The sequence below is a fragment of the Cygnus atratus genome, chromosome 17 (genome assembly GCF_013377495.2).
Source record: "Cygnus atratus isolate AKBS03 ecotype Queensland, Australia chromosome 17, CAtr_DNAZoo_HiC_assembly, whole genome shotgun sequence".
Lineage (NCBI taxonomy): Eukaryota > Metazoa > Chordata > Aves > Anseriformes > Anatidae > Cygnus > Cygnus atratus.
In genome coordinates this window covers 2,354,727-2,367,282 of record NC_066378.1, presented here as the reverse complement: position 1 = coordinate 2,367,282, position 12,556 = coordinate 2,354,727, and the positions used below count along the sequence as shown (strand labels likewise).

General features: G+C 42.5%; 1 long non-coding RNA gene across 1 annotated transcript; it reads right to left on the bottom strand.

The window, feature by feature from the left end:
* Positions 1-3,617: 3,617 nt before the first annotated feature.
* On the bottom strand, positions 3,618-5,025 carry LOC118252973 (uncharacterized). The gene is made up of 3 exons (XR_004780302.2): positions 4,632-5,025; positions 4,349-4,482; positions 3,618-3,833 (listed from the first exon to the last, which is right to left on the bottom strand). It is a non-coding gene; the product is annotated as an uncharacterized LOC118252973 (long non-coding RNA).
* Between the last annotated feature and the right edge of the window lie 7,531 nt (positions 5,026-12,556).

Genomic DNA, 12,556 nt, shown 5'->3' with positions numbered 1-12,556 from the left:
AAGCAGTACTCACTGCTCCAGCCAGGCTGCTGGACTGCTCAAAATCCAGGATAAAATCCTCAAATACCATCCAAGTAATATATTTTTGGAAAAAAAAAAAAAAAGACATAGCCAAGATGATACACATACGTGATTGTTCTGAGATGAGGAGGTAATACTCTAGGTACTCTTCAGCTTAGGCAAGGTCAACTAAATGAGTCCGAGTTTCCCTAGAGTCACTGATTTTTTTTCTTATTTCTCTTCACTGACCATCATCACTGCTTCTTTCTTAAATCTTTTGACAGTTAAAGACCTTATATCCTCATGGATATGTATGGCACAGACTTCCTACTATAATAGTATAGCTCCCTGGGTGAGTGTTTTTACACTGGAACAAACATATCCACACGGTGAGATATGCTGGAAGAGCCAGAGCAAAAGAATTACACCCCTGGGGGCAGGTAGGCCTGTGGAAGTTTCTGTGTGGACAAGGCCAGGAAGAGAGACTGGCTTCACCACCCGGCCTAATAAAAACACAGTTAACTCAGTCTTCTCTCCATAGCTGGTAGCAAAGAAAGTCTTTATGTGTTAACTTCTTAAAAACTTTCAGACGCATAATGTCTGCCTGGACTACACCAACAAACACCACCACAGAGTCAGCCAAGTTCTAATGAAATCTAAAATACCAGTTTCTACATCTGATGGATTTTTAGGTAACATCCTTACGATCAAACACAATGGTACATTTAAAATATGCAAATAAACATACAGTTTAGTACCTCTGTGCACTATTGCCTGGCACTGTGGATGAGTCACCTCAGAATGAGGAGGCTGCAGAAGAGAAGGGTTGGATAGCACAGTTTGTTGGAGAGCACAGCACGGCTTGGGAAGTTCTGTAGGCACAAAAGGCAAACAGTAATGTCAAGCAGATGGCTAAAAACAGGAACCAAATGAGAAAGAAAAAAAAAAAGAAAAAAAAGTTGCTTGAGCAACACACACACACATTTATAAGGTCTCACCGGCAAACCAGGACAATGACTCTTTGTACAAGGGAAATATATTACACAACATAAAGCCATATCACTCGCCACACAAAGCTGCATTAAATGAATTCACTGATTAATAAATCAGACATCAAGAACTACAAAAGATTGTCCAGGAACTCTTAATGCTGTATCCTTCAGCTGTGCACATAAATGACATACTATTGTTTCAAGTGGTCAGAATCATATCATATGTAAATATCATAAGCCCTTTATAGCAAAGAGCCTATGCAGATTCTTTTTTTAGCATAAATGGTAAGAGACTTTGCTTTTGGAACAGGACAGTTCAAATTCTATCTCCAGTTAACCACAAAGCCCCAAGTGACTATAAAATGCAGTAGTGACATCTGTACAGTTTCAGAGGCCACAGATTGTTTCCATATTCTAATTACTACATCTCATTACAATGAAGAAAAATCACTTCTTTTTTTGAGTCACAGATGTGAAAGGAAGATCTTGTGGTTAAAGGATTCACAGAACTCAGAGGCCTACATTTTTTCTCTTTCCAACTAAATTGCAGACTTCCAGCACAATAACACTCACTTTCTTCCACTGAGTCTTGGAAGATTTAACACATCTGTGTTCACTAAGTGTTTTGATGTCCTCATTTAAGTGACTCATATGATCACTAAATACTTACCTTACTACTAAATACCTTGCATGCAAAATTTTGATTATCACAGATCAGAAAGTTTGGAAAGAAGAGATAATTCTTTATGGACAATTTTCTTGTCTTAATTTTGTTTTTAGAACACTAGACAATTAGGGGATACTATACAATAGTTGAATTTCTCAAAACATAGTCTGTGATTAAATCATTGTTATGTGAAAAAAGCCTGTAAAAGATAGTGTTCAATTCACGTAGTACTGCTGACCTTTTAGCTTTTCTAAGGGATCCAAGACACAGGTCAACCAGAAACACTGGTTCAACCAGAAAAGAAACACCGCTGCTATGATCAACTGCACCCCGATGTTGTTTTCAACCCAGTGCCACGCACTACTAATGTAATTGTATTTAAATTTAAGGCAGCAATTGGCTGGATGGGTGATATTGTCAGCAATCCGCAATTCTTCACCAGCTTTTATAGACTGCAGCATCTTCTTTGGAAACTCTGAGTTTCATGTGAATGCTTGAGCAACAGCTGGCATGATAAGGCATGCATACTTGTGTCCAAAAATATGCACTCTGGGTGCGGTGCGAGGAACAAGGTCAAGGGACATGAGCCTTCAGGCCTAGGTCCTAGCTGGAGAGCTCGCATGGTGCAGGAGCACTTACCTGGTGAGGCACAGTAGGGCAGCACTCTTTTAAAAGGGGTTTTCAGGACACATGAATGGAAGTCACCAACGGACTGCTAAAGAATTTAATGAGATTTATGCAGAAAGAGGCTTTTAATGGCACAAAAAATCTCCTACTGAAGCTCTAGAGCCAGAATACCTAAAAGGCTATGAAAAAGAAACTCGTGATTTTTTGTGAAACACAAGCAAATTGATTCAGAGGACACTCCTCTAACCTAGAAAACTTGTCCCATGAAGCAAGGTAGCTCTGCAGACCTGCAGAAGGTCCTGTGAGCCACTGTCTGGAAATATAGGTATTTTCCTGTTCCAAAAATGCAGACTCACTATGTCGTGGTGGGGGATCCCCAAAGTGTGAGTTACCTGAATAGAGATGTCATTTTTCACCTAAGTAGCATGCCTAACTTGTTTTTGTTGGCAAGAGATGCAAAATCAGAACTCTGGGGTTTCAGTCCCCGTTCAATCTACAGTTATCCATTCTTTCTCTCCAATTGAGCTCGCATTGACATTCTGCAATACACAGTTAACTGCAGAGTGAGTGACATTACGGTGGTGACACCAGATCTTTGCAACCTGAACTCTCCAGTATAAACAAAAAGCAGAAATGAATCCCCTGTCTCCTGAGCATTAGCAGTTCCTGAAAAGAGCAAATGCAGAATTGCTTTCCTTATGGTCAAAAATGAATACTGCGAGGAAGTGACTGGAGGGCATTTTAGATTTCATGTTAAAGAAACAAAGCACAAATTGACTTTTTATAAAGGTCAAGTGAAAAAATGGATATCTTAAGGCTGCAGAGAATTTCTACTCCGTGTTCAGTTCTGTTTATATACAAAAATGAGGAGAAAAATATTGTCATGGCCAGCTTAACAGATGATCTGGCTCGGGACAAAGGAAAGAAAAAAAGAGAAAAAAAGACGTTTTTTTCATGAAAGCCTGGTATTATACACAATATCATTTACAATCATTTTCCTCAATGGAAGTTATTACGTTGCCCTTTCACAAACCATCTCGGCACTAACAAAATCTATCCAGCACGGCTTGCACATAACCTGCAGGTTCCTGCATTTGCCACTGGTTTGTAAATTAGTTGGTTATGTGCTGAAACAGGTATTTAGGATACATAATTCATCCTCTATTCCAAAAATACACAAAATAACAAATAATACCCATACTGAAAATCATATTTTCACATTGCTTTCACATGAGCTAAATCGTGTCCCATGTGAGCTAACTAAACAGCTTTGTAGTAATTTAAATAAAAATAATAATAAACAACAACAACAACAACAACAAAAAAAAAACTCCTGAAGCTGATATTTTAATCTGAACCAGTTTTAACCATTACACATCTGGTGACATTCATCCCACAGTTTGCTTTGTTCATGCCATTGCTCAATTCACTGTGGTCTCAGTACACTGTGGTTCACCTCCTACACGGGAGAGGAGCGCTCGGACCAAGGACACCACAGCCTGATGAAAACGAAGCAAGAGGGCAGCCTGGGGGAAACAGCAGCAGCACTAATGGAAACAACAAAAATCAGAATGGTCAGAAACACACAAACTAAAAAAAGGTTTTGCTGCTTCCTTCCCTACAGCCTCTCAGTGCTTTCTTCTCCCTGCACAAATACTGCACGTTTTGTCTGCTTGCTTGGGAAGGAGGCTACTCCCTTTCCAGAGATCACAAGCGTGTTTCATAAGGGGCTGAGCAAGCTCTTCAGAATAGAAGCCACTGCCCCCAAATGTTCATCTCCTTCCATCTGTACGCGAGCCCTCCCTTCCAGCCCCCTTTAAATTTTCTGCTCAGGGAGATCAGGGTTGTTGGGTCTTTAATCTCCTCCTCACAGTTTCACATACAAACCTTGGCTTCGATATTTGGATACATTTCCTCCTTTTTTTTTTTAAATTCTCTTTTGAAGCCAAGTCGCTGAGTGAATCGTAAAGGGAGAGAATTCCAAGAGCGTTAGCTTCTCTGCTGTTCCCAGGGCAGGTCTGGGCCAAAATAAACCCCTGCCGTGCCAGCAGCAGTTACTTACAGTCAAACACCAGGCAGCACAGCACTCTGCAGCTTCCCAGTCCGAACTGTCTCCCATTGCCCTTGTTAGAGATAGCCTCCTTAGAGACTCTGTCTCCAGCTGCACCCCTTCCCATGTTCGTCTTGAGTCACAGACTAACGAGCAGAAAAGAAAGCAGTGAGAAGTAAATAGTCTGCCTTGGATCCCGAAAGTCTCTGCCCAGAGCACAACCTGCTTTGCTCCAAAACTTTTCCATTCCCACCCTAATTTCTGCTTCGTAGGAAAGGTTTTAGAAAGTAGTTACAGAAAGCGGTGGTTTACGGTGTGCCTTCCCTCCACCACTTCTGTTCGCGCAGTGAAGTCGGATGCCGAAACCAAATTCCTGTTAAAGAATTCGAGGAGCAAACGGCCGCTGCTTCACGGATCTCCGGTACGCCAGGAGGGACCAAACCTGACAACTGGGCAGAGAAGTTGCAGGCAGAGATCTGTCACCCAAGTCAGTCATTGCACAGAAAGATGCAATTATTTTTGCTTTCTGGAAAGAAGCTTAACCTTAAAACTCAAGCCATGGTCTGAAGCCTGTTACTACTGCTATTTGATCACGTTACAATTGATTTAAAGAATTTAATATCATTGTCTCATAAATTTCATTACAATCATGGGAAGAATTTTCCCCATAGTTGTTTTCAGTCTTCTACACAAGTAGATGGATTTGCACCAGCTCTGTTCACACCCATTTTGCATAAACATTTATACCACAAATTCTGGTCAGTGTCGTGTTTGTACAGAGTAAATTTCAAATGTTTATGGGCAAAAGGCTGTACAGGAAATGCCTGAGCATTTGATCAACCAGCAAATGCAAACAACACCATGACAATTGCAGTTTGAGTGATTGTCAAATAATGGCAAAAAACTGTCCATTAGCAAGCCTCAGACATGCAAAATTTCATAAATTTATAAAACAATGTCTGATCACTCATTCTGTATAGACAACAAGCATAACCAAGTAAACCGGGGATACTGAAGTGACGAGTTATTGCCATAGGTTCCGTCATCTTCAGGGTAAAGCACTGGAAAGCCTCACACTCTAATTTGCATGAGGTATGTCGGTAAGTCTTCAGGAAAATACCAACCCAATCTATTGCCCGATCTATTCAGAGGCACTATTTCCTCATTTTTTTCAACACATCTTTGCATTCCTCTCCAAGACTGGTAAGCTCCCTGCTCACAAGGCTGGCCCAGGAGACAAACAGCTCAACCACTCGCACCTCCACGCCCTGCCTTAGGGAAGAACCATCCTTCAGGTCACTTTGATTCTGAGACGGCATCACTGTAAACCACAGGCTTTTACAACATTAAGGCATCAGGAAAGCATTCTCTTTAGTATGATCATAAAAACCTGAGAGTGTTTTTGACCGCTCAGTCACAGATTGAAGTGCCTAAGCCTGAACAAGGAGGCTAAGCTGGGAGTCCTCAGTCTCTCACACATACACACACACACGCACTTTTTGTAATTGGTTCTGCTCTAATCACAGCTCCTCCTTCGTGCTTTCCTCTTCTTTGTATTTATTTCTTAGCGTTCCTAGCTCCAAATACCAGCCACTGCAGCAAATCCTCCAGTTCTCAAGGGCAGTAATAGTAGAAGGGATTTTTTAATTCAATCAAATGTCTAACAAATCACAGGAATTAACTAGTCTTTCATTTGTGTTGTTTTTCTCATGGTTGCAGTCTCCTCTCACTTCCACCCCGATCCTTTTTTCTGTTCCCCCCTCTTTTCTGTTTCCATATGAATCTGACTTTTCATTTTCCCCGTCCGCGTTCCAGCTCTCTCTCTCCCCCTCTCGCAGTGCTGCTGGAACATGCAGCAGGAAAATGATGGATGATCACCTGTCACAGCTTGTTTATTATAATTCAGACAATCAATTACACATCCCTAATGCTGGTTGTCCCGCTGGAAATTTACATGCTCGGCACAGACCAATGTGAAAATGGAATCTCATTTGCCAAATGTCTTTCTGTGGGTACGGCGTGATGATTACAGTCTGGTTGTTTCAACAGTTGTGTGTGTCTGACAATGTCATCGCTTACTGCTTGCCACAGGTCACATTGCTCTGAGGCATTATTTATTGTGTTCTGCAGGCTGAGGCTTTCAGAGGACAAAGATGTTGCTAAAGCCACCGTGCTCAGGGCAAGCAGGCAAGGTAGATCAGAGAGCAGGCACACAGCTCCGGCACCCATCACCTGCCTTTGTTTCCACTGGTGTGAATCCTTGTACCCTCTCCACCTTCTTTTTTTTTATGGATGACTGCCTTGTATTAAAGGGCTCCTGCCTTGACAGGCAGGGCTCTGGCAAGGGGAAAAGCTGCTCATGCAGCTAAATAATCCCAGGACAGCTAGCGATTTAATAAGGAGCAAAGAATTGCAGATAAATGAGACAAAGGGGAAAACCAAAAAGAGCTTGTAAGCGTTAAGCTAAAATGCAATATGGGAGTCTGTGCCGAACCTGCTGGGAAAGGGTCCCGTGGATTTCACTGACTGATTTGAGTGGTAGGGTTCATTCTTCCACCTAATTAGAAAGAAGGTGGGAGATCCTGCAGGGAAAAGGATGTAGAGAATGGACTGAGCAGCCCGTCCTGGGAAGGTTTTGATCTGAGGGAGCCGCAACATCAGGACAAGAAGGGAAGATATAAATATCATGTGTGAACTGTGTTAATGAGCAAATTTAAAAACACAAATTTCTGTAAATGTAGGTTTTAGAAATCCTAGGCACGGGATGCTTCAACAGTATGCCCATCTGTGAATAGGGACACGCGTATACATGCAAACATGCATAATATACAAAGGAAATTTCCTCTCCCTTAGCAGGTGAGAAAGGCAGGGAAAGGAAGGTACCTTTCTTGTCTGGGAGCCAAGTTTCTAACATCTCCCTGTTAATTGGAGAGAAGGATATAAGAATTGTCCCATTAAATCATCTTGCTGCCTTAGGCTTGCTGTTCTCTGGCACAGAAGTCAGCTGCTTCCCTCCACCTTTCTGCTGGACACAGACTGGTTTGGATTTTGTACCTAAAGAGCCTGAGCAAGAAAGCGCCCACAAAGTCATTCCCAGAAGGCTCGGGTGGAAGATGGAGAGTAAAATTGTTATACCCACTTTCTAAACGTCAGTCTCAGTCGTGCATGTGGCTGTACTTTTCAATACAGCAGTTAATCTGTCGGATTAGTTACTTCACTTGGTTAAAATTATGTTTGAGTATTCAGCATCTAAATGGTGCTCTTCGATTTCACACTGTGCACTCATTTGTTTTTCTGCTTTCTGACTTCTTAGAAAATCCTCCTGTTCTATGGTATTATTACATATTTATACTTGTATTGATATCAAGTGCACTTCCAAAAAATTTGTATAATTAATGGCTTGGTTTTTTTTTTTTTCTTCTTTCCCTCCATTTCCTTCTCAGTAAAGTTACACTTTTCTTCTTTGACTAATTTCTGACTAGTGTGACTCCATGCCAGATTGTGCCACCACAAAATAAGGAATTCAAGGAAGTGCAACTGTCTTACTGCCACCGACTACAGAGCTCAGGTGCAAAACTGGAGCGGGGCACTAACGGGGCACTGGGGGAGCAGGCCTCATCAAGCATCCCAGTCGTCACTGTGGGGCACTTGCAGATGGATGGATACCTGCTGATTTGAAAGACCTTCACACGAATTCACAGGAATCAGAACTATCCCCGGGAGTAGTCCTGTCTGTTATAAATGCCTCAGCACTGAACAGGACGGTCTCAAAGCAATTCAAATATTTCTACATTCTCTCTCCTCAAGGCATTCACCACTGGCTCGGAGTTTGGGGATTCTGGAAGACTTACGTGCCACAGGAGGAAGAAGATAAGGAAGGACACATCCACATCATTTAAAGAGCAGATGTGGAGCAATAGCTCAGACATTGGCCTGTATGAGAAAGGATGGCGCTGCAAACACTCAGATACAGGCACACCGAAGCATGCATACAACACTCAAAAGCCAAACACAAATTCTGTTGATCTGTGCATGTATGTAGCTCTACAGATGTGGGCTCAGGCACGCATTATGATAGAAAACTTCAGGCTTGGCCATATCCCGAGTACGGTTAACCATGCAGGTTCTTAGAGTATTGGCAAAGTCAGGTTGGATGCCCATAAAAGAGATGTTTCATGGGATTTAGATATTTGTGTGCTGGCTTTGTGAATGGTAAACAGTTTGTTTCTGCATTTCTCATCCATATTCTCCATTCTGTTTTCATTTATTTACGTGCGGTGCAATCTCTTGTTCACCGAGGTTTTATCAGTTACACACGTACAACGTATGCACGGATGCAGAATTTGGCCTACTGAGAATGACAAAGAGAGGAAAATATCTGAGGGCTTTTGCTCCCTCTTTTCTTTCTGAGCACATTAAGCTTCTTAAGTTTGAATGTTCCTACTGAGTCAGATATTGACAGACATATTTGCCTTTTAGTGCTTTCAGGTTCATTGGTTGTGTGAACTTGAAAACACAGCTGGTAAACATGGAAAACATCCTCAATTTCAAAAGAGAACGTCGAGGCATTTGGAATTAGAACCAAAATGCAGATAAAAAAATACATTTCATACATGAAATATTGTCCAAAAAGAAAGACCTGCCCATTGTATTTGGGAGAAATGCAAAAACTAATTTCATTTGTATGACTTTGGACGTTCTCAAACACAATCAGACACTTCAACGTGGGTTTTTGCAACAATAGCCAGTGTACTAATCTCAAAGCCTGAACAGAAAACTTCATACAGAGAGGCGTATCTTGGTTGGATTCCAGTTTTTGGATGTGATAATCTCGCTCCATGAGACTGAAATGTATTTTCCCCACTTATTTTAATATTTCCATCTAATTAATATTTTATAGCAGACAAATACAATACAGTCTGCTTGAACGCAATACTACGAGCCTGTGCTTGTCATAAACAAGACAGTCTCAGTGCGCTGCATCGGAAGATTCAATAGAGTAAACTCTGACCTTTGAGTGATGGAGAAGAGGACTGGTAGATAGGAAAAATAACATAGGATACTCCTAACCTACATCTTCTCTCACTTAAAAAAATCAGAGAGAAGTTCTATTCTCTTACTTCAGATTCTTTGATATCCAAATTTAACTGCAAAACTCAAGAATTCAGCCCAATGGATAAAGCAATTGTCACACACTACAATAAAACCTCTGATTCTTACACAAGAAGCCTCCAGTGAAGGTTCAGATCTATGAGAGTGAGAACAAAGAAGTTCTTGTCTCTGTCCAAGTTACTTTTCTTCCCTTGCATTTTCTCCTCCCTAAAACAGAGTATTGATGTCTTTGCTTACTCAGTACCAGTATATATTTTTTTCAAAAATAAGTATACGAACTTTAATCTGTGAGCACAAAAATATTAGCACTGTCTGCAGAAAAGCCGTGACATCTATGACACCCCCAAAACAACTAGATTAAATAACAAGTTTCTACTTCAGTAAGCAGGACTAACCCTAAAGAGGGGTGGCCTGCTGTTCAGAAGGGTTGTCTTACCAAGGTGGAGGACGAGCAGCGAGTCTTCCCAGGCAGCGAAATGGTGATGTACTGATGAGACTTTTAAAGATCTTATGAACCAACTACTGTTTTTTTCTCAGTTCTGTGTGCACATAAGTCAGAAAACAGGCCTTTTTTTCTTCCTTACAAAATACAGGCAGAAGAAAGTACATAGCTTGGGATGACAGCTACGTATGTTCCCTGAGTGAACAGATGTATGAGATGTAGTTGTGTGTGACAGCAGAGGACCGGAGCAGATAAATTTAGAAGAACCTCTGAGACCTTTGTTCCTATTGAGACCATGTGTGATATCCATGGTACTGGGCTCAGCAAGTCTGTGTGTAGCAGATCATGTTGGTTATTTATTCATATGTTCAAATCTCTGCCTCGGCAGCCCTGTGAAAAGTAATATTGGCTGCAAATCCCACTGAGGCAGCTCAAACTATAACAAAGCATTCTCTCCCTCTGCATATACATGCACACACATGTATACACACACGTGTTGACCATGGTGGTTTTGTTTTTAACTAACCTGTTGTTAGAGGAGCAGCACGCTTAGCATTTAGGCTACATGTGCATCTAATTTCACAAATGCGGCAAGAGCATGTGAAAGGGCTTGAGTCCTTCTTACATAGCACAAGGCTTCCTGTGCTCCTGAGAGTTCTGTATGAGTTGGCATAAAACAAAGTCTGCTGAGGGGGTTAGGGAGGAAATGGAGCAATCAAGTGTGTAAGGAGTCACTGCTACCCACAGAGGGAAATGTCGTTCTGAAGCCGGCTGAAGTGAATCACATTGAACCCTCAGCCTCTTTTCTTTTTCTTTTTTCCTGCTCCTGTCTTCAGAAAGATGCAATAGTTACTAATAGGAAGAAACGTAAACAAATGCTAGCTCTTATTGCTGTAAAATCCTAATTGTATACGAGAGAGTGTTTGGGATCAGGAAGGCCACCTCTGTCATTACCTGTGGAATGTGAAGCCGGGCGGAAGGAGGAGGGAGTGCTGTGGCATCATTACTACTTGGCTTGGTATATTAGCCAGGCTATGAGGATCAAAATGATGCCAGCTGTCTGCAGGTGCTTAGTGAAGTAAGATCTCAAGAGGGACCCTGTAAAACAAGGTGTGCTCTGAGATACTTTGACTGAGGACACAGTGCTTCCTGAGCCTGGTGCTAGCTGCAGAATGACTGCCCTGAACAACTGCAGGACTGCTCACAGCCCAGGCTGCTGGCTTAGGCAGCCAACCCTGATGCCTTCTGTGCCAGGCTCATAATTCGGTCAATTCTGCCCAGAATGTGAAGTACACCTTGCCTCCACGACAGGCTTGAGACACACACAGATACATGAGTCAGGAAAGGTTTGTGTGCTCCCAGGGGAGAAGTTTTCTCACTCTTCCGCATCAACTACAAACTTGGGAGCTGCCACAAGACTCACTTCCAAACTGAGGTGCAGCCAGAAAATCTAATCCATTAAAGAAGCTTTTTTCCTCCTAAACTTCTACCTTGTGAAACAGCCAAATTCTCACACTTACAAGGAAAGTTCCTTTCCTGCTGCCCCCAACAAACTTGCTGCAACTGGAATTCGAGTTTGCTTATTACGGTGGACTCAAGTTACACCAGACGTCTCATTCCTCCTCGCTCTAACTGGTATTTTGCTGTTCATGCAAGTCCCGCTGTTTTACAAAACAGATCCCTTTCTACATTATTTTTGTTACTTATTCGTAGCATAGGAGCACCGAAAAGTTCTCCACCAACTCAGTTTTTGACTGTTAGGCACTACACAATCACATACAGGGGGACCACCTTTCTATCAAAGAATTATAGTCTAAACAGGCGATGCAGACAAAGGGCAGAAAACCAAGAGGCAGAGAGAGTTTACTTGTCCAAGGTCAAAAGCACAGCTGGTAATACAATCTTCCTATTCTTATTCCATTACTCAAACCACTAGGCAAAAGTGTCTTCCTAGCCTCCTCTCCCTCCAGTTCTTATCCACCCGCTCGAAATCCCCCAACTGTGGCGTGTAAACACTGCGCAAATCAGTAACACATGTGGAGAGCTCGGATGCTACCCCATGCAAGGGATATGCTGAACCTGTCTGGAAAGCGTGACTCAAGACGCACACAAGACATCGCATGTTGTCACAGGGCTGAGGTGCAAAAAGGGCTCAGTTCGTTCTGCAGCGCTACCTGGCAAGCACCGAATGCTCTCTGCTCCTACTGACGGAAGCTTTCGGTTCCCTGCAGCACCCCAACCTCGTGTCAGCTCCTCTCTTTCTACACCATCGAGCACTTTTACAGACATTGCCAACTGATGCATGCAACGTATTTCTGAAATAAAGACCAGGTACTTGTTCCTCCTCTGCGGGCGCGCTCCCCAGAGCAAATGATTCGTGTCGCTCGAGTCGGAGCACCGCCATCCGTGCGAGCGAACGCCTCGCTCTTCACGGGTTGCAGGAGGTAGCAGAGAGGACCCACTATTTCGCCCGCAGCATTCCTGGTCTTGCTTGAGTGCACTTTTTGACAGTTAAGAACGGAGTTTTGCTGAGTCAGGCAGCTCCCCCAGCTGCTCACCGGAAACACAGCTGTTATGCAAAAATAACCATGAAGGCGACAACTTGGGCTTTTTTAGAGAAAACGAAAAGCAAAACACAGTGACCCTCAAACTCAATAACAGGCTCC